At 45.7% G+C, this 21,728-nt stretch overlaps 9 non-coding genes across 9 annotated transcripts; all 9 read right to left on the bottom strand.

Annotated features, from left to right (window-relative positions):
- Window positions 1-1,327: 1,327 nt before the first annotated feature.
- Window positions 1,328-1,518, bottom strand: LOC130313872 (U2 spliceosomal RNA). The gene has a single exon (XR_008861716.1). It is a non-coding gene; the product is annotated as a U2 spliceosomal RNA (small nuclear RNA).
- A 2,085-nt stretch (window positions 1,519-3,603) lies between these two features.
- LOC130313871 (U2 spliceosomal RNA) lies at window positions 3,604-3,794 on the bottom strand. The gene has a single exon (XR_008861715.1). It is a non-coding gene; the product is annotated as a U2 spliceosomal RNA (small nuclear RNA).
- A 2,093-nt stretch (window positions 3,795-5,887) lies between these two features.
- LOC130313884 (U2 spliceosomal RNA) lies at window positions 5,888-6,078 on the bottom strand. Its single transcript, XR_008861727.1, has one exon. It is a non-coding gene; the product is annotated as a U2 spliceosomal RNA (small nuclear RNA).
- A 2,086-nt stretch (window positions 6,079-8,164) lies between these two features.
- Window positions 8,165-8,355, bottom strand: LOC130313868 (U2 spliceosomal RNA). Its single transcript, XR_008861713.1, has one exon. It is a non-coding gene; the product is annotated as a U2 spliceosomal RNA (small nuclear RNA).
- A 2,085-nt stretch (window positions 8,356-10,440) lies between these two features.
- On the bottom strand, window positions 10,441-10,631 carry LOC130313867 (U2 spliceosomal RNA). Its single transcript, XR_008861712.1, has one exon. It is a non-coding gene; the product is annotated as a U2 spliceosomal RNA (small nuclear RNA).
- Window positions 10,632-12,715: 2,084 nt separating this feature from the next.
- Window positions 12,716-12,906, bottom strand: LOC130313889 (U2 spliceosomal RNA). Its single transcript, XR_008861732.1, has one exon. It is a non-coding gene; the product is annotated as a U2 spliceosomal RNA (small nuclear RNA).
- Window positions 12,907-14,987: 2,081 nt separating this feature from the next.
- On the bottom strand, window positions 14,988-15,178 carry LOC130313866 (U2 spliceosomal RNA). Its single transcript, XR_008861711.1, has one exon. It is a non-coding gene; the product is annotated as a U2 spliceosomal RNA (small nuclear RNA).
- Window positions 15,179-17,268: 2,090 nt separating this feature from the next.
- On the bottom strand, window positions 17,269-17,459 carry LOC130313865 (U2 spliceosomal RNA). Its single transcript, XR_008861710.1, has one exon. It is a non-coding gene; the product is annotated as a U2 spliceosomal RNA (small nuclear RNA).
- Window positions 17,460-20,179: 2,720 nt separating this feature from the next.
- Window positions 20,180-20,370, bottom strand: LOC130313864 (U2 spliceosomal RNA). The gene has a single exon (XR_008861709.1). It is a non-coding gene; the product is annotated as a U2 spliceosomal RNA (small nuclear RNA).
- Window positions 20,371-21,728: the final 1,358 nt, after the last annotated feature.

Below are 21,728 nucleotides of genomic sequence, written 5' to 3'. Positions count from 1 at the left end.
AGTGGTATTGAGTGACATCACAGCACAGTGCTAAGGCTCCTGGGCCTGGACACAGCAGCGGCTGCAATATCTCAACGGAGAATACGTTTATATATATGTGTGTGTGTGCGCATATATATATATATATATATATATATATATATATATATATTTCTCCGCCGAAATCACTTTTAAACCCATTTCCACCTTTTTTTCCCTTCTCTTCCTCTTACTTTTTTTTCACGTTTTTTTACGTTTTTCTCCTTTTCGCCTCTTTTCTGGGCGTATTATTCTTCTTTTTCTTCTTTTTTTTCGTCTAATGCATACCCCATCAGTGCAGCAATGCTTATTCAATACCGCCAGCAGATGGAGACACTGGGGGATAATTTTCTAAGGATTTATACTGATTTTTCCTGTCTGAATTTGTCGCACAGAAAGTTGCAGGCCAAATATGTGTGACATTTCTGCGACTTTAGCTTCTAGAGCATTTTTACAACATTATACATAGGTGCTGAATACATAAAAAGCGACTGTTCAGCGACAGACAAGTCGCATCGGCTGAAAGTAGGCCAGAATGTCAGTCCATGTTGGAGCAGGTTTAGATACAGTCTAAAGTATAGATCTCAAAGTCTGTGCACAGAATTTAGCAAGGGCCTCGCACCTTCTGATGCATCAGGTAGGTGCACAATAGCATAGCCTAACCCTCTGTACTTTGGTCTATATTGATGCGGGACATAGACAGCCAGCTGATGACCAATCCATTAGTGCAATGGATGGCTGGAAGCATTTGTCTTTGCCTTTGCAATACCACAGAAGCAATGCATGGTCAATGTACAGCAATGACACACCTGTGTGAACAGCCAGGAGACCCCCCCCCCCCCCCCCATGTTATGTTACATAGTTACATAGTTAGTACGGTCGAAAAAAGACATATGTCCATCAAGTTCAACCAGGGAATTAAGGGGTAGGGGTGTGGCGCGATATTGGGGAAGGGATGAGATTTTATATTTCTTCATAAGCATTAATCTTATTTTGTCAATTAGGAACATTCAGCACCCACCCGCTATCAAGGCAGCTGCCTATCATGTCATGCCCTACCTGCACAGGTGTGCTGGCTACTCAAATGATCCAATTAAGGAGGCCATTTAGTCAGCAGCAGCAGAAGTCCTGTGCCTGGACGCTCCAACAGCGGCCAGACACAAGCAGAAGCAGAAGCAGCAGAAGCAGCAGCAGCACCACCTTTTGTTTTTTGGCTGCAGCAGCAGCAAGGCCCACAGGGCTGGCTAGCTGGCTAGCCAGCAAGCAGGTAGCAATGAAAGTAGGAATCTTTCTTTTTAACCCTGTAAGGGGGTGGTGCACTGTACCCGAAGATACTGCCATATCGGGTCAATGCATAGGGCGACGGAAGCAAGCTTCGAAATCGGCCCCCGTTCTCAAAAATCCATTTAATATATGGTCCCCAGATAGGGGACGTATCAGATATTAAACTGATAAGAACAGATACTACACTTGATCTTAGCCAAAAGGCCGAGAAGCGATAACCGTGAAAGGGGCGGGCCCAACAAGGTGCCCTTCATGGGCACTATCACTGCTTGCTGTCAGGGAGGCTGCCAGACAATTTTCCATGCACACTCTGGGCTGGGGGGCAGTCAACCACCAGTACACACAGCAGAACCTAAACCCATACCATTATTGCTAAGCAGCAAGACAGGGGCCCATTGCACTCCCACGGGGCCTTTTTAAATGCAATCCATAACCCGGATTTGCCAGGAACCCTTCTTACTCCTCCTACTTGCATGTGACACTGGGCTTAGGATCTGCATAGGAAACACACACACAAGCACACACCTACCTTTGTTGCCTGCAGATGCCTCCTTGGCTGTCCCCAAACGGTATCAAACCAACACCCACGGGAAGCTGTAAGCATAGAGGACATGCCTGCACCCCATTGGACTTACCTGTGTGGGTTAAACCCGGGTTATTTGACAACCTATGGCGGTGATGGTTCTGCTCAGGCAGAGCAGTGCTGATGCTCCTCATAAAGCTGTCGCTGCTGTGAAGGTTCTAGGTGACATCACAAATCCCTATGGTTACATACACAACAAAGCTGGGTTGTTGTTGTTTACACTCTGCAAGGCCTGTGGAAGTGAGTGACATCATAGCACTGTAGTTCTGAGGGTTCTAGATGGATGCAACAATCTCCTGTTGCTTCTATGAAGGCCATAATAGACGACATCACCAAACAGCTCCATAGTCACATACACAGCAAAGGAGAGATGTTGTTTACACCTAGTGATGTCAGTGGTATTGAGTGACATCACAGCACAGTGCTAAGGCTCCTGGGCCTGGACACAGCAGCGGCTGCAATATCTCAACGGAGAATACGTTTATATATATGTGTGTGTGTGCGCGTATATATATATATATATATATATATATATATATATATATATATATATATATATTTCTCCGCCGAAATCACTTTTAAACCCATTTCCACCTTTTTTTCCCTTCTCTTCCTCTTACTTTTTTTTCACGTTTTTTTACGTTTTTCTCCTTTTCGCCTCTTTTCTGGGCGTATTATTCTTCTTTTTCTTCTTTTTTTTCGTCTAATGCATACCCCATCAGTGCAGCAATGCTTATTCAATACCGCCAGCAGATGGAGACACTGGGGGATAATTTTCTAAGGATTTATACTGATTTTTCCTGTCTGAATTTGTCGCACAGAAAGTTGCAGGCCAAATATGTGTGACATTTCTGCGACTTTAGCTTCTAGAGCATTTTTACAACATTATACATAGGTGCTGAATACATAAAAAGCGACTGTTCAGCGACAGACAAGTCGCATCGGCTGAAAGTAGGCCAGAATGTCAGTCCATGTTGGAGCAGGTTTAGATACAGTCTAAAGTATAGATCTCAAAGTCTGTGCACAGAATTTAGCAAGGGCCTCGCACCTTCTGATGCATCAGGTAGGTGCACAATAGCATAGCCTAACCCTCTGTACTTTGGTCTATATTGATGCGGGACATAGACAGCCAGCTGATGACCAATCCATTAGTGCAATGGATGGCTGGAAGCATTTGTCTTTGCCTTTGCAATACCACAGAAGCAATGCATGGTCAATGTACAGCAATGACACACCTGTGTGAACAGCCAGGAGACACCCCCCCCCCCCCATGTTATGTTACATAGTTACATAGTTAGTACGGTCGAAAAAAGACATATGTCCATCAAGTTCAACCAGGGAATTAAGGGGTAGGGGTGTGGCGCGATATTGGGGAAGGGATGAGATTTTATATTTCTTCATAAGCATTAATCTTATTTTGTCAATTAGGAACATTCAGCACCCACCCGCTATCAAGGCAGCTGCCTATCATGTCATGCCCTACCTGCACAGGTGTGCTGGCTACTCAAATGATCCAATTAAGGAGGCCATTTAGTCAGCAGCAGCAGAAGTCCTGTGCCTGGACGCTCCAACAGCGGCCAGACACAAGCAGAAGCAGCAGCAGCACCACCTTTTGTTTTTTGGCTGCAGCAGCAGCAAGGCCCACAGGGCTGGCTAGCTGGCTAGCCAGCAAGCAGGTAGCAATGAAAGTAGGAATCTTTCTTTTTAACCCTGTAAGGGGGTGGTGCACTGTACCCGAAGATACTGCCATATCGGGTCAATGCATAGGGCGACGGAAGCAAGCTTCGAAATCGGCCCCCGTTCTCAAAAATCCATTTAATATATGGTCCCCAGATAGGGGACGTATCAGATATTAAACTGATAAGAACAGATACTACACTTGATCTTAGCCAAAAGGCCGAGAAGCGATAACCGTGAAAGGGGCGGGCCCAACAAGGTGCCCTTCATGGGCACTATCACTGCTTGCTGTCAGGGAGGCTGCCAGACAATTTTCCATGCACACTCTGGGCTGGGGGGCAGTCAACCACCAGTACACACAGCAGAACCTAAACCCATACCATTATTGCTAAGCAGCAAGACAGGGGCCCATTGCACTCCCACGGGGCCTTTTTAAATGCAATCCATAACCCGGATTTGCCAGGAACCCTTCTTACTCCTCCTACTTGCATGTGACACTGGGCTTAGGATCTGCATAGGAAACACACACACAAGCACACACCTACCTTTGTTGCCTGCAGATGCCTCCTTGGCTGTCCCCAAACGGTATCAAACCAACACCCACGGGAAGCTGTAAGCATAGAGGACATGCCTGCACCCCATTGGACTTACCTGTGTGGGTTAAACCCGGGTTATTTGACAACCTATGGCGGTGATGGTTCTGCTCAGGCAGAGCAGTGCTGATGCTCCTCATAAAGCTGTCGCTGCTGTGAAGGTTCTAGGTGACATCACAAATCCCTATGGTTACATACACAACAAAGCTGGGTTGTTGTTGTTTACACTCTGCAAGGCCTGTGGAAGTGAGTGACATCATAGCACTGTAGTTCTGAGGGTTCTAGATGGATGCAACAATCTCCTGTTGCTTCTATGAAGGCCATAATAGACGACATCACCAAACAGCTCCATAGTCACATACACAGCAAAGGAGAGATGTTGTTTACACCTAGTGATGTCAGTGGTATTGAGTGACATCACAGCACAGTGCTAAGGCTCCTGGGCCTGGACACAGCAGCGGCTGCAATATCTCAACGGAGAATACGTTTATATATATGTGTGTGTGTGCGCGTATATATATATATATATATATATATATATATATATATATATATATTTCTCCGCCGAAATCACTTTTAAACCCATTTCCACCTTTTTTTCCCTTCTCTTCCTCTTACTTTTTTTTCACGTTTTTTTACGTTTTTCTCCTTTTCGCCTCTTTTCTGGGCGTATTATTCTTCTTTTTCTTCTTTTTTTTCGTCTAATGCATACCCCATCAGTGCAGCAATGCTTATTCAATACCGCCAGCAGATGGAGACACTGGGGGATAATTTTCTAAGGATTTATACTGATTTTTCCTGTCTGAATTTGTCGCACAGAAAGTTGCAGGCCAAATATGTGTGACATTTCTGCGACTTTAGCTTCTAGAGCATTTTTACAACATTATACATAGGTGCTGAATACATAAAAAGCGACTGTTCAGCGACAGACAAGTCGCATCGGCTGAAAGTAGGCCAGAATGTCAGTCCATGTTGGAGCAGGTTTAGATACAGTCTAAAGTATAGATCTCAAAGTCTGTGCACAGAATTTAGCAAGGGCCTCGCACCTTCTGATGCATCAGGTAGGTGCACAATAGCATAGCCTAACCCTCTGTACTTTGGTCTATATTGATGCGGGACATAGACAGCCAGCTGATGACCAATCCATTAGTGCAATGGATGGCTGGAAGCATTTGTCTTTGCCTTTGCAATACCACAGAAGCAATGCATGGTCAATGTACAGCAATGACACACCTGTGTGAACAGCCAGGAGACCCCCCCCCCCCCCCCATGTTATGTTACATAGTTACATAGTTAGTACGGTCGAAAAAAGACATATGTCCATCAAGTTCAACCAGGGAATTAAGGGGTAGGGGTGTGGCGCGATATTGGGGAAGGGATGAGATTTTATATTTCTTCATAAGCATTAATCTTATTTTGTCAATTAGGAACATTCAGCACCCACCCGCTATCAAGGCAGCTGCCTATCATGTCATGCCCTACCTGCACAGGTGTGCTGGCTACTCAAATGATCCAATTAAGGAGGCCATTTAGTCAGCAGCAGCAGAAGTCCTGTGCCTGGACGCTCCAACAGCGGCCAGACACAAGCAGAAGCAGAAGCAGCAGAAGCAGCAGCAGCACCACCTTTTGTTTTTTGGCTGCAGCAGCAGCAAGGCCCACAGGGCTGGCTAGCTGGCTAGCCAGCAAGCAGGTAGCAATGAAAGTAGGAATCTTTCTTTTTAACCCTGTAAGGGGGTGGTGCACTGTACCCGAAGATACTGCCATATCGGGTCAATGCATAGGGCGACGGAAGCAAGCTTCGAAATCGGCCCCCGTTCTCAAAAATCCATTTAATATATGGTCCCCAGATAGGGGACGTATCAGATATTAAACTGATAAGAACAGATACTACACTTGATCTTAGCCAAAAGGCCGAGAAGCAATAACCGTGAAAGGGGCGGGCCCAACAAGGTGCCCTTCATGGGCACTATCACTGCTTGCTGTCAGGGAGGCTGCCAGACAATTTTCCATGCACACTCTGGGCTGGGGGGCAGTCAACCACCAGTACACACAGCAGAACCTAAACCCATACCATTATTGCTAAGCAGCAAGACAGGGGCCCATTGCACTCCCACGGGGCCTTTTTAAATGCAATCCATAACCCGGATTTGCCAGGAACCCTTCTTACTCCTCCTACTTGCATGTGACACTGGGCTTAGGATCTGCATAGGAAACACACACACAAGCACACACCTACCTTTGTTGCCTGCAGATGCCTCCTTGGCTGTCCCCAAACGGTATCAAACCAACACCCACGGGAAGCTGTAAGCATAGAGGACATGCCTGCACCCCATTGGACTTACCTGTGTGGGTTAAACCCGGGTTATTTGACAACCTATGGCGGTGATGGTTCTGCTCAGGCAGAGCAGTGCTGATGCTCCTCATAAAGCTGTCGCTGCTGTGAAGGTTCTAGGTGACATCACAAATCCCTATGGTTACATACACAACAAAGCTGGGTTGTTGTTGTTTACACTCTGCAAGGCCTGTGGAAGTGAGTGACATCATAGCACTGTAGTTCTGAGGGTTCTAGATGGATGCAACAATCTCCTGTTGCTTCTATGAAGGCCATAATAGACGACATCACCAAACAGCTCCATAGTCACATACACAGCAAAGGAGAGATGTTGTTTACACCTAGTGATGTCAGTGGTATTGAGTGACATCACAGCACAGTGCTAAGGCTCCTGGGCCTGGACACAGCAGCGGCTGCAATATCTCAACGGAGAATACGTTTATATATATGTGTGTGTGTGCGCGTATATATATATATATATATATATATATATATATATATATATATTTCTCCGCCGAAATCACTTTTAAACCCATTTCCACCTTTTTTTCCCTTCTCTTCCTCTTACTTTTTTTTCACGTTTTTTTACGTTTTTCTCCTTTTCGCCTCTTTTCTGGGCGTATTATTCTTCTTTTTCTTCTTTTTTTTCGTCTAATGCATACCCCATCAGTGCAGCAATGCTTATTCAATACCGCCAGCAGATGGAGACACTGGGGGATAATTTTCTAAGGATTTATACTGATTTTTCCTGTCTGAATTTGTCGCACAGAAAGTTGCAGGCCAAATATGTGTGACATTTCTGCGACTTTAGCTTCTAGAGCATTTTTACAACATTATACATAGGTGCTGAATACATAAAAAGCGACTGTTCAGCGACAGACAAGTCGCATCGGCTGAAAGTAGGCCAGAATGTCAGTCCATGTTGGAGCAGGTTTAGATACAGTCTAAAGTATAGATCTCAAAGTCTGTGCACAGAATTTAGCAAGGGCCTCGCACCTTCTGATGCATCAGGTAGGTGCACAATAGCATAGCCTAACCCTCTGTACTTTGGTCTATATTGATGCGGGACATAGACAGCCAGCTGATGACCAATCCATTAGTGCAATGGATGGCTGGAAGCATTTGTCTTTGCCTTTGCAATACCACAGAAGCAATGCATGGTCAATGTACAGCAATGACACACCTGTGTGAACAGCCAGGAGACCCCCCCCCCCATGTTATGTTACATAGTTACATAGTTAGTACGGTCGAAAAAAGACATATGTCCATCAAGTTCAACCAGGGAATTAAGGGGTAGGGGTGTGGCGCGATATTGGGGAAGGGATGAGATTTTATATTTCTTCATAAGCATTAATCTTATTTTGTCAATTAGGAAGATTCAGCACCCACCTGCTATCAAGGCAGCTGCCTATCATGTCATGCCCTACCTGCACAGGTGTGCTGGCTACTCAAATGATCCAATTAAGGAGGCCATTTAGTCAGCAGCAGCAGAAGTCCTGTGCCTGGACGCTCCAACAGCGGCCAGACACAAGCAGAAGCAGAAGCAGCAGAAGCAGCAGCAGCACCACCTTTTGTTTTTTGGCTGCAGCAGCAGCAAGGCCCACAGGGCTGGCTAGCTGGCTAGCCAGCAAGCAGGTAGCAATGAAAGTAGGAATCTTTCTTTTTAACCCTGTAAGGGGGTGGTGCACTGTACCCGAAGATACTGCCATATCGGGTCAATGCATAGGGCGACGGAAGCAAGCTTCGAAATCGGCCCCCGTTCTCAAAAATCCATTTAATATATGGTCCCCAGATAGGGGACGTATCAGATATTAAACTGATAAGAACAGATACTACACTTGATCTTAGCCAAAAGGCCGAGAAGCGATAACCGTGAAAGGGGCGGGCCCAACAAGGTGCCCTTCATGGGCACTATCACTGCTTGCTGTCAGGGAGGCTGCCAGACAATTTTCCATGCACACTCTGGGCTGGGGGGCAGTCAACCACCAGTACACACAGCAGAACCTAAACCCATACCATTATTGCTAAGCAGCAAGACAGGGGCCCATTGCACTCCCACGGGGCCTTTTTAAATGCAATCCATAACCCGGATTTGCCAGGAACCCTTCTTACTCCTCCTACTTGCATGTGACACTGGGCTTAGGATCTGCATAGGAAACACACACACAAGCACACACCTACCTTTGTTGCCTGCAGATGCCTCCTTGGCTGTCCCCAAACGGTATCAAACCAACACCCACGGGAAGCTGTAAGCATAGAGGACATGTCTGCACCCCATTGGACTTACCTGTGTGGGTTAAACCCGGGTTATTTGACAACCTATGGCGGTGATGGTTCTGCTCAGGCAGAGCAGTGCTGATGCTCCTCATAAAGCTGTGTGAAGGTTCTAGGTGACATCACAAATCCCTATGGTTACATACACAACAAAGCTGGGTTGTTGTTGTTTACACTCTGCAAGGCCTGTGGAAGTGAGTGACATCATAGCACTGTAGTTCTGAGGGTTCTAGATGGATGCAACAATCTCCTGTTGCTTCTATGAAGGCCATAATAGACGGCATCACCAAACAGCTCCATAGTCACATACACAGCAAAGGAGAGATGTTGTTTACACCTAGTGATGTCAGTGGTATTGAGTGACATCACAGCACAGTGCTAAGGCTCCTGGGCCTGGACACAGCAGCGGCTGCAATATCTCAACGGAGAATACGTTTATATATATGTGTGTGTGTGCGCGTATATATATATATATATATATATATATATATATATATATATATATTTCTCCGCCGAAATCACTTTTAAACCCATTTCCACCTTTTTTTCCCTTCTCTTCCTCTTACTTTTTTTTTCACGTTTTTTTACGTTTTTCTCCTTTTCGCCTCTTTTCTGGGCGTATTATTCTTCTTTTTCTTCTTTTTTTTCGTCTAATGCATACCCCATCAGTGCAGCAATGCTTATTCAATACCGCCAGCAGATGGAGACACTGGGGGATAATTTTCTAAGGATTTATACTGATTTTTCCTGTCTGAATTTGTCGCACAGAAAGTTGCAGGCCAAATATGTGTGACATTTCTGCGACTTTAGCTTCTAGAGCATTTTTACAACATTATACATAGGTGCTGAATACATAAAAAGCGACTGTTCAGCGACAGACAAGTCGCATCGGCTGAAAGTAGGCCAGAATGTCAGTCCATGTTGGAGCAGGTTTAGATACAGTCTAAAGTATAGATCTCAAAGTCTGTGCACAGAATTTAGCAAGGGCCTCGCACCTTCTGATGCATCAGGTAGGTGCACAATAGCATAGCCTAACCCTCTGTACTTTGGTCTATATTGATGCGGGACATAGACAGCCAGCTGATGACCAATCCATTAGTGCAATGGATGGCTGGAAGCATTTGTCTTTGCCTTTGCAATACCACAGAAGCAATGCATGGTCAATGTACAGCAATGACACACCTGTGTGAACAGCCAGGAGACCCCCCCCCCCCCCATGTTATGTTACATAGTTACATAGTTAGTACGGTCGAAAAAAGACATATGTCCATCAAGTTCAACCAGGGAATTAAGGGGTAGGGGTGTGGCGCGATATTGGGGAAGGGATGAGATTTTATATTTCTTCATAAGCATTAATCTTATTTTGTCAATTAGGAAGATTCAGCACCCACCCGCTATCAAGGCAGCTGCCTATCATGTCATGCCCTACCTGCACAGGTGTGCTGGCTACTCAAATGATCCAATTAAGGAGGCCATTTAGTCAGCAGCAGCAGAAGTCCTGTGCCTGGACGCTCCAACAGCGGCCAGACACAAGCAGAAGCAGAAGCAGCAGAAGCAGCAGCAGCACCACCTTTTGTTTTTTGGCTGCAGCAGCAGCAAGGCCCACAGGGCTGGCTAGCTGGCTAGCCAGCAAGCAGGTAGCAATGAAAGTAGGAATCTTTCTTTTTAACCCTGTAAGGGGGTGGTGCACTGTACCCGAAGATACTGCCATATCGGGTCAATGCATAGGGCGACGGAAGCAAGCTTCGAAATCGGCCCCCGTTCTCAAAAATCCATTTAATATATGGTCCCCAGATAGGGGACGTATCAGATATTAAACTGATAAGAACAGATACTACACTTGATCTTAGCCAAAAGGCCGAGAAGCGATAACCGTGAAAGGGGCGGGCCCAACAAGGTGCCCTTCATGGGCACTATCACTGCTTGCTGTCAAGGAGGCTGCCAGACAATTTTCCATGCACACTCTGGGCTGGGGGGCAGTCAACCACCAGTACACACAGCAGAACCTAAACCCATACCATTATTGCTAAGCAGCAAGACAGGGGCCCATTGCACTCCCACGGGGCCTTTTTAAATGCAATCCATAACCCGGATTTGCCAGGAACCCTTCTTACTCCTCCTACTTGCATGTGACACTGGGCTTAGGATCTGCATAGGAAACACACACACAAGCACACACCTACCTTTGTTGCCTGCAGATGCCTCCTTGGCTGTCCCCAAACGGTATCAAACCAACACCCACGGGAAGCTGTAAGCATAGAGGACATGCCTGCACCCCATTGGACTTACCTGTGTGGGTTAAACCCGGGTTATTTGACAACCTATGGCGGTGATGGTTCTGCTCAGGCAGAGCAGTGCTGATGCTCCTCATAAAGCTGTCGCTGCTGTGAAGGTTCTAGGTGACATCACAAATCCCTATGGTTACATACACAACAAAGCTGGGTTGTTGTTGTTTACACTCTGCAAGGCCTGTGGAAGTGAGTGACATCATAGCACTGTAGTTCTGAGGGTTCTAGATGGATGCAACAATCTCCTGTTGCTTCTATGAAGGCCATAATAGACGACATCACCAAACAGCTCCATAGTCACATACACAGCAAAGGAGAGATGTTGTTTACACCTAGTGATGTCAGTGGTATTGAGTGACATCACAGCACAGTGCTAAGGCTCCTGGGCCTGGACACAGCAGCGGCTGCAATATCTCAACGGAGAATACGTTTATATATATGTGTGTGTGTGCGCGTATATATATATATATATATATATATATATATATATATATATATATTTCTCCGCCGAAATCACTTTTAAACCCATTTCCACCTTTTTTTCCCTTCTCTTCCTCTTACTTTTTTTTCACGTTTTTTTACGTTTTTCTCCTTTTCGCCTCTTTTCTGGGCGTATTATTCTTCTTTTTCTTCTTTTTTTTCGTCTAATGCATACCCCATCAGTGCAGCAATGCTTATTCAATACCGCCAGCAGATGGAGACACTGGGGGATAATTTTCTAAGGATTTATACTGATTTTTCCTGTCTGAATTTGTCGCACAGAAAGTTGCAGGCCAAATATGTGTGACATTTCTGCGACTTTAGCTTCTAGAGCATTTTTACAACATTATACATAGGTGCTGAATACATAAAAAGCGACTGTTCAGCGACAGACAAGTCGCATCGGCTGAAAGTAGGCCAGAATGTCAGTCCATGTTGGAGCAGGTTTAGATACAGTCTAAAGTATAGATCTCAAAGTCTGTGCACAGAATTTAGCAAGGGCCTCGCACCTTCTGATGCATCAGGTAGGTGCACAATAGCATAGCCTAACCCTCTGTACTTTGGTCTATATTGATGCGGGACATAGACAGCCAGCTGATGACCAATCCATTAGTGCAATGGATGGCTGGAAGCATTTGTCTTTGCCTTTGCAATACCACAGAAGCAATGCATGGTCAATGTACAGCAATGACACACCTGTGTGAACAGCCAGGAGACCCCCCCCCCCCCATGTTATGTTACATAGTTACATAGTTAGTACGGTCGAAAAAAGACATATGTCCATCAAGTTCAACCAGGGAATTAAGGGGTAGGTGTGTGGCGCGATATTGGGGAAGGGATGAGATTTTATATTTCTTCATAAGCATTAATCTTATTTTGTCAATTAGGAAGATTCAGCACCCACCCGCTATCAAGGCAGCTGCCTATCATGTCATGCCCTACCTGCACAGGTGTGCTGGCTACTCAAATGATCCAATTAAGGAGGCCATTTAGTCAGCAGCAGCAGAAGTCCTGTGCCTGGACGCTCCAACAGCGGCCAGACACAAGCAGAAGCAGCAGAAGCAGCAGCAGCACCACCTTTTGTTTTTTGGCTGCAGCAGCAGCAAGGCCCACAGGGCTGGCTAGCTGGCTAGCCAGCAAGCAGGTAGCAATGAAAGTAGGAATCTTTCTTTTTAACCCTGTAAGGGGGTGGTGCACTGTACCCGAAGATACTGCCATATCGGGTCAATGCATAGGGCGACGGAAGCAAGCTTCGAAATCGGCCCCCGTTCTCAAAAATCCATTTAATATATGGTCCCCAGATAGGGGACATATCAGATATTAAACTGATAAGAACAGATACTACACTTGATCTTAGCCAAAAGGCCGAGAAGCGATAACCGTGAAAGGGGCGGGCCCAACAAGGTGCCCTTCATGGGCACTATCACTGCTTGCTGTCAGGGAGGCTGCCAGACAATTTTCCATGCACACTCTGGGCTGGGGGGCAGTCAACCACCAGTACACACAGCAGAACCTAAACCCATACCATTATTGCTAAGCAGCAAGACAGGGGCCCATTGCACTCCCACGGGGCCTTTTTAAATGCAATCCATAACCCGGATTTGCCAGGAACCCTTCTTACTCCTCCTACTTGCATGTGACACTGGGCTTAGGATCTGCATAGGAAACACACACACAAGCACACACCTTCCTTTGTTGCCTGCAGATGCCTCCTTGGCTGTCCCCAAACGGTATCAAACCAACACCCACGGGAAGCTGTAAGCATAGAGGACATGCCTGCACCCCATTGGACTTACCTGTGTGGGTTAAACCCGGGTTATTTGACAACCTATGGCGGTGATGGTTCTGCTCAGGCAGAGCAGTGCTGATGCTCCTCATAAAGCTGTCGCTGCTGTGAAGGTTCTAGGTGACATCACAAATCCCTATGGTTACATACACAACAAAGCTGGGTTGTTGTTGTTTACACTCTGCAAGGCCTGTGGAAGTGAGTGACATCATAGCACTGTAGTTCTGAGGGTTCTAGATGGATGCAACAATCTCCTGTTGCTTCTATGAAGGCCATAATAGACGACATCACCAAACAGCTCCATAGTCACATACACAGCAAAGGAGAGATGTTGTTTACACCTAGTGATGTCAGTGGTATTGAGTGACATCACAGCACAGTGCTAAGGCTCCTGGGCCTGGACACAGCAGCGGCTGCAATATCTCAACGGAGAATACGTTTATATATATGTGTGTGTGTGCGCGTATATATATATATATATATATATATATATATATTTCTCCGCCGAAATCACTTTTAAACCCATTTCCACCTTTTTTTCCCTTCTCTTCCTCTTACTTTTTTTTCACGTTTTTTTTACGTTTTTCTCCTTTTCGCCTCTTTTCTGGGCGTATTATTCTTCTTTTTCTTCTTTTTTTTCCTCTAATGCATACCCCATCAGTGCAGCAATGCTTATTCAATACCGCCAGCAGATGGAGACACTGGGGGATAATTTTCTAAGGATTTATACTGATTTTTCCTGTCTGAATTTGTCGCACAGAAAGTTGCAGGCCAAATATGTGTGACATTTCTGCGACTTTAGCTTCTAGAGCATTTTTACAACATTATACATAGGTGCTGAATACATAAAAAGCGACTGTTCAGCGACAGACAAGTCGCATCGGCTGAAAGTAGGCCAGAATGTCAGTCCATGTTGGAGCAGGTTTAGATACAGTCTAAAGTATAGATCTCAAAGTCTGTGCACAGAATTTAGCAAGGGCCTCGCACCTTCTGATGCATCAGGTAGGTGCACAATAGCATAGCCTAACCCTCTGTACTTTGGTCTATATTGATGCGGGACATAGACAGCCAGCTGATGACCAATCCATTAGTGCAATGGATGGCTGGAAGCATTTGTCTTTGCCTTTGCAATACCACAGAAGCAATGCATGGTCAATGTACAGCAATGACACACCTGTGTGAACAGCCAGGAGACCCCCCCCCCCCCCCATGTTATGTTACATAGTTACATAGTTAGTACGGTCGAAAAAAGACATATGTCCATCAAGTTCAACCAGGGAATTAAGGGGTAGGGGTGTGGCGCGATATTGGGGAAGGGATGAGATTTTATATTTCTTCATAAGCATTAATCTTATTTTGTCAATTAGGAACATTCAGCACCCACCCGCTATCAAGGCAGCTGCCTATCATGTCATGCCCTACCTGCACAGGTGTGCTGGCTACTCAAATGATCCAATTAAGGAGGCCATTTAGTCAGCAGCAGCAGAAGTCCTGTGCCTGGACGCTCCAACAGCGGCCAGACACAAGCAGAAGCAGAAGCAGCAGAAGCAGCAGCAGCACCACCTTTTGTTTTTTGGCTGCAGCAGCAGCAAGGCCCACAGGGCTGGCTAGCTGGCTAGCCAGCAAGCAGGTAGCAATGAAAGTAGGAATCTTTCTTTTTAACCCTGTAAGGGGGTGGTGCACTGTACCCGAAGATACTGCCATATCGGGTCAATGCATAGGGCGACGGAAGCAAGCTTCGAAATCGGCCCCCGTTCTCAAAAATCCATTTAATATATGGTCCCCAGATAGGGGACGTATCAGATATTAAACTGATAAGAACAGATACTACACTTGATCTTAGCCAAAAGGCCGAGAAGCGATAACCGTGAAAGGGGCGGGCCCAACAAGGTGCCCTTCATGGGCACTATCACTGCTTGCTGTCAGGGAGGCTGCCAGACAATTTTCCATGCACACTCTGGGCTGGGGGGCAGTCAACCACCAGTACACACAGCAGAACCTAAACCCATACCATTATTGCTAAGCAGCAAGACAGGGGCCCATTGCACTCCCACGGGGCCTTTTTAAATGCAATCCATAACCCGGATTTGCCAGGAACCCTTCTTACTCCTCCTACTTGCATGTGACACTGGGCTTAGGATCTGCATAGGAAACACACACACAAGCATACACCTACCTTTGTTGCCTGCAGATGCCTCCTTGGCTGTCCCCAAACGGTATCAAACCAACACCCACGGGAAGCTGTAAGCATAGAGGACATGCCTGCACCCCATTGGACTTACCTGTGTGGGTTAAACCCGGGTTATTTGACAACCTATGGCGGTGATGGTTCTGCTCAGGCAGAGCAGTGCTGATGCTCCTCATAAAGCTGTCGCTGCTGTGAAGGTTCTAGGTGACATCACAAATCCCTATGGTTACATACACAACAAAGCTGGGTTGTTGTTGTTTACACTCTGCAAGGCCTGTGGAAGTGAGTGACATCATAGCACTGTAGTTCTGAGGGTTCTAGATGGATGCAACAATCTCCTGTTGCTTCTATGAAGGCCATAATAGACGACATCACCAAACAGCTCCATAGTCACATACACAGCAAAGGAGAGATGTTGTTTACACCTAGTGATGTCAGTGGTATTGAGTGACATCACAGCACAGTGCTAAGGCTCCTGGGCCTGGACACAGCAGCGGCTGCAATATCTCAACGGAGAATACGTTTATATATATGTGTGTGTGTGCGCGTATATATATATATATATATATATATATATATATATATATATATATTTCTCCGCCGAAATCACTTTTAAACCCATTTCCACCTTTTTTTCCCTTCTCTTCCTCTTACTTTTTTTTCACGTTTTTTTACGTTTTTCTCCTTTTCGCCTCTTTTCTGGGCGTATTATTCTTCTTTTTCTTCTTTTTTTTCGTCTAATGCATACCCCATCAGTGCAGCAATGCTTATTCAATACCGCCAGCAGATGGAGACACTGGGGGATAATTTTCTAAGGATTTATACTGATTTTTCCTGTCTGAATTTGTCGCACAGAAAGTTGCAGGCCAAATATGTGTGACATTTCTGCGACTTTAGCTTCTAGAGCATTTTTACAACATTATACATAGGTGCTGAATACATAAAAAGCGACTGTTCAGCGACAGACAAGTCGCATCGGCTGAAAGTAGGCCAGAATGTCAGTCCATGTTGGAGCAGGTTTAGATACAGTCTAAAGTATAGATCTCAAAGTCTGTGCACAGAATTTAGCAAGGGCCTCGCACCTTCTGATGCATCAGGTAGGTGCACAATAGCATAGCCTAACCCTCTGTACTTTGGTCTATATTGATGCGGGACATAGACAGCCAGCTGATGACCAATCCATTAGTGCAATGGATGGCTGGAAGCATTTGTCTTTGCCTTTGCAATACCACAGAAGCAATGCATGGTCAATGTACAGCAATGACACACCTGTGTGAACAGCCAGGAGACCCCCCCCCCCCCATGTTATGTTACATAGTTACATAGTTAGTACGGTCGAAAAAAGACATATGTCCATCAAGTTCAACCAGGGAATTAAGGGGTAGGGGTGTGGCGCGATATTGGGGAAGGGATGAGATTTTATATTTCTTCATAAGCATTAATCTTATTTTGTCAATTAGGAACATTCAGCACCCACCCGCTATCAAGGCAGCTGCCTATCATGTCATGCCCTACCTGCACAGGTGTGCTGGCTACTCAAATGATCCAATTAAGGAGGCCATTTAGTCAGCAGCAGCAGAAGTCCTGTGCCTGGACGCTCCAACAGCGGCCAGACACAAGCAGAAGCAGAAGCAGCAGAAGCAGCAGCAGCACCACCTTTTGTTTTTTGGCTGCAGCAGCAGCAAGGCCCACAGGGCTGGCTAGCTGGCTAGCCAGCAAGCAGGTAGCAATGAAAGTAGGAATCTTTCTTTTTAACCCTGTAAGGGGGTGGTGCACTGTACCCGAAGATACTGCCATATCGGGTCAATGCATAGGGCGACGGAAGCAAGCTTCGAAATCGGCCCCCGTTCTCAAAAATCCATTTAATATATGGTCCCCAGATAGGGGACGTATCAGATATTAAACTGATAAGAACAGATACTACACTTGATCTTAGCCAAAAGGCCGAGAAGCGATAACCGTGAAAGGGGCGGGCCCAACAAGGTGCCCTTCATGGGCACTATCACTGCTTGCTGTCAGGGAGGCTGCCAGACAATTTTCCATGCACACTCTGGACTGGGGGGCAGTCAACCACCAGTACACACAGCAGAACCTAAACCCATACCATTATTGCTAAGCAGCAAGACAGGGGCCCATTGCACTCCCACGGGGCCTTTTTAAATGCAATCCATAACCCGGATTTGCCAGGAACCCTTCTTACTCCTCCTACTTGCATGTGACACTGGGCTTAGGATCTGCATAGGAAACACACACACAAGCACACACCTACCTTTGTTGCCTGCAGATGCCTCCTTGGCTGTCCCCAAACGGTATCAAACCAACACCCACGGGAAGCTGTAAGCATAGAGGACATGCCTGCACCCCATTGGACTTACCTGTGTGGGTTAAACCCGGGTTATTTGACAACCTATGGCGGTGATGGTTCTGCTCAGGCAGAGCAGTGCTGATGCTCCTCATAAAGCTGTCGCTGCTGTGAAGGTTCTAGGTGACATCACAAATCCCTATGGTTACATACACAACAAAGCTGGGTTGTTGTTGTTTACACTCTGCAAGGCCTGTGGAAGTGAGTGACATCATAGCACTGTAGTTCTGAGGGTTCTAGATGGATGCAACAATCTCCTGTTGCTTCTATGAAGGCCATAATAGACGACATCACCAAACAGCTCCATAGTCACATACACAGCAAAGGAGAGATGTTGTTTACACCTAGTGATGTCAGTGGTATTGAGTGACATCACAGCACAGTGCTAAGGCTCCTGGGCCTGGACACAGCAGCGGCTGCAATATCTCAACGGAGAATACGTTTATATATGTGTGTGTGTGCGCGTATATATATATATATATATATATATTTCTCCGCCGAAATCACTTTTAAACCCATTTCCACCTTTTTTTCCCTTCTCTTCCTCTTACTTTTTTTTCACGTTTTTTTACGTTTTTCTCCTTTTCGCCTCTTTTCTGGGCGTATTATTCTTCTTTTTCTTCTTTTTTTTCGTCTAATGCATACCCCATCAGTGCAGCAATGCTTATTCAATACCGCCAGCAGATGGAGACACTGGGGGATAATTTTCTAAGGATTTATACTGATTTTTCCTATCAAACCAACACCCACGGGAAGCTGTAAGCATAGAGGACATGCCTGCACCCCATTGGACTTACCTGTGTGGGTTAAACCCGGGTTATTTGACAACCTATGGCGGTGATGGTTCTGCTCAGGCAGAGCAGTGCTGATGCTCCTCATAAAGCTGTCGCTGCTGTGAAGGTTCTAGGTGACATCACAAATCCCTACAGCTCCATAGTCACATACACAGCAAAGGAGAGATGTTGTTTACACCTAGTGATGTCAGTGGTATTGAGTGACATCACAGCACAGTGCTAAGGCTCCTGGGCCTGGACACAGCAGCGGCTGCAATATCTCAACGGAGAATACGTTTATATATATGTGTGTGTGTGCGCGTATATATATATATATATATATATATATATATATATATATATATATTTCTCCGCCGAAATCACTTTTAAACCCATTTCCACCTTTTTTTCCCTTCTCTTCCTCTTACTTTTTTTTCACGTTTTTTTACGTTTTTCTCCTTTTCGCCTCTTTTCTGGGCGTATTATTCTTCTTTTTCTTCTTTTTTTTCGTCTAATGCATACCCCATCAGTGCAGCAATGCTTATTCAATACCGCCAGCAGATGGAGACACTGGGGGATAATTTTCTAAGGATTTATACTGATTTTTCCTGTCTGAATTTGTCGCACAGAAAGTTGCAGGCCAAATATGTGTGACATTTCTGCGACTTTAGCTTCTAGAGCATTTTTACAACATTATACATAGGTGCTGAATACATAAAAAGCGACTGTTCAGCGACAGACAAGTCGCATCGGCTGAAAGTAGGCCAGAATGTCAGTCCATGTTGGAGCAGGTTTAGATACAGTCTAAAGTATAGATCTCAAAGTCTGTGCACAGAATTTAGCAAGGGCCTCGCACCTTCTGATGCATCAGGTAGGTGCACAATAGCATAGCCTAACCCTCTGTACTTTGGTCTATATTGATGCGGGACATAGACAGCCAGCTGATGACCAATCCATTAGTGCAATGGATGGCTGGAAGCATTTGTCTTTGCCTTTGCAATACCACAGAAGCAATGCATGGTCAATGTACAGCAATGACACACCTGTGTGAACAGCCAGGAGACCCCCCCCCCCCCCCATGTTATGTTACATAGTTACATAGTTAGTACGGTCGAAAAAAGACATATGTCCATCAAGTTCAACCAGGGAATTAAGGGGTAGGGGTGTGGCGCGATATTGGGGAAGGGATGAGATTTTATATTTCTTCATAAGCATTAATCTTATTTTGTCAATTAGGAACATTCAGCACCCACCCGCTATCAAGGCAGCTGCCTATCATGTCATGCCCTACCTGCACAGGTGTGCTGGCTACTCAAATGATCCAATTAAGGAGGCCATTTAGTCAGCAGCAGCAGAAGTCCTGTGCCTGGATGCTCCAACAGCGGCCAGACACAAGCAGAAGCAGAAGCAGCAGAAGCAGCAGCAGCACCACCTTTTGTTTTTTGGCTGCAGCAGCAGCAAGGCCCACAGGGCTGGCTAGCTGGCTAGCCAGCAAGCAGGTAGCAATGAAAGTAGGAATCTTTCTTTTTAACCCTGTAAGGGGGTGGTGCACTGTACCCGAAGATACTGCCATATCGGGTCAATGCATAGGGCGACGGAAGCAAGCTTCGAAATCGGCCCCCGTTCTCAAAAATCCATTTAATATATGGTCCCCAGATAGGGGACGTATCAGATATTAAACTGATAAGAACAGATACTACACTTGATCTTAGCCAAAAGGCCGAGAAGCGATAACCGTGAAAGGGGCGGGCCCAACAAGGTGCCCTTCATGGGCACTATCACTGCTTGCTGTCAGGGAGGCTGCCAGACAATTTTCCATGCACACTCTGGGCTGGGGGGCAGTCAACCACCAGTACACACAGCAGAACCTAAACCCATACCATTATTGCTAAGCAGCAAGACAGGGGCCCATTGCACTCCCACGGGGCCTTTTTAAATGCAATCCATAACCCGGATTTGCCAGGAACCCTTCTTACTCCTCCTACTTGCATGTGACACTGGGCTTAGGATCTGCATAGGAAACACACACACAAGCACACACCTACCTTTGTTGCCTGCAGATGCCTCCTTGGCTGTCCCCAAACGGTATCAAACCAACACCCACGGGAAGCTGTAAGCATAGAGGACATGCCTGCACCCCATTGGACTTACCTGTGTGGGTTAAACCCGGGTTATTTGACAACCTATGGCGGTGATGGTTCTGCTCAGGCAGAGCAGTGCTGATGCTCCTCATAAAGCTGTCGCTGCTGTGAAGGTTCTAGGTGACATCACAAATCCCTATGGTTACATACACAACAAAGCTGGGTTGTTGTTGTTTACACTCTGCAAGGCCTGTGGAAGTGAGTGACATCATAGCACTGTAGTTCTGAGGGTTCTAGATGGATGCAACAATCTCCTGTTGCTTCTATGAAGGCCATAATAGACGACATCACCAAACAGCTCCATAGTCACATACACAGCAAAGGAGAGATGTTGTTTACACCTAGTGATGTCAGTGGTATTGAGTGACATCACAGCACAGTGCTAAGGCTCCTGGGCCTGGACACAGCAGCGGCTGCAATATCTCAACGGAGAATACGTTTATATATATGTGTGTGTGTGCGCGTATATATATATATATATATATATATATATATATATATATATATATTTCTCCGCCGAAATCACTTTTAAACCCATTTCCACCTTTTTTTCCCTTCTCTTCCTCTTACTTTTTTTTCACGTTTTTTTACGTTTTTCTCCTTTTCGCCTCTTTTCTGGGCGTATTATTCTTCTTTTTCTTCTTTTTTTTCGTCTAATGCATACCCCATCAGTGCAGCAATGCTTATTCAATACCGCCAGCAGATGGAGACACTGGGGGATAATTTTCTAAGGATTTATACTGATTTTTCCTGTCTGAATTTGTCGCACAGAAAGTTGCAGGCCAAATATGTGTGACATTTCTGCGACTTTAGCTTCTAGAGCATTTTTACAACATTATACATAGGTGCTGAATACATAAAAAGCGACTGTTCAGCGACAGACAAGTCGCATCGGCTGAAAGTAGGCCAGAATGTCAGTCCATGTTGGAGCAGGTTTAGATACAGTCTA

Source organism: Hyla sarda, unplaced genomic scaffold, assembly GCF_029499605.1.
Source record: "Hyla sarda isolate aHylSar1 unplaced genomic scaffold, aHylSar1.hap1 scaffold_1787, whole genome shotgun sequence".
Classification (NCBI taxonomy): domain Eukaryota; kingdom Metazoa; phylum Chordata; class Amphibia; order Anura; family Hylidae; genus Hyla; species Hyla sarda.
Note: the sequence above shows the minus strand (reverse complement) of the source record. Positions and strands in the feature narration are given on the sequence as shown.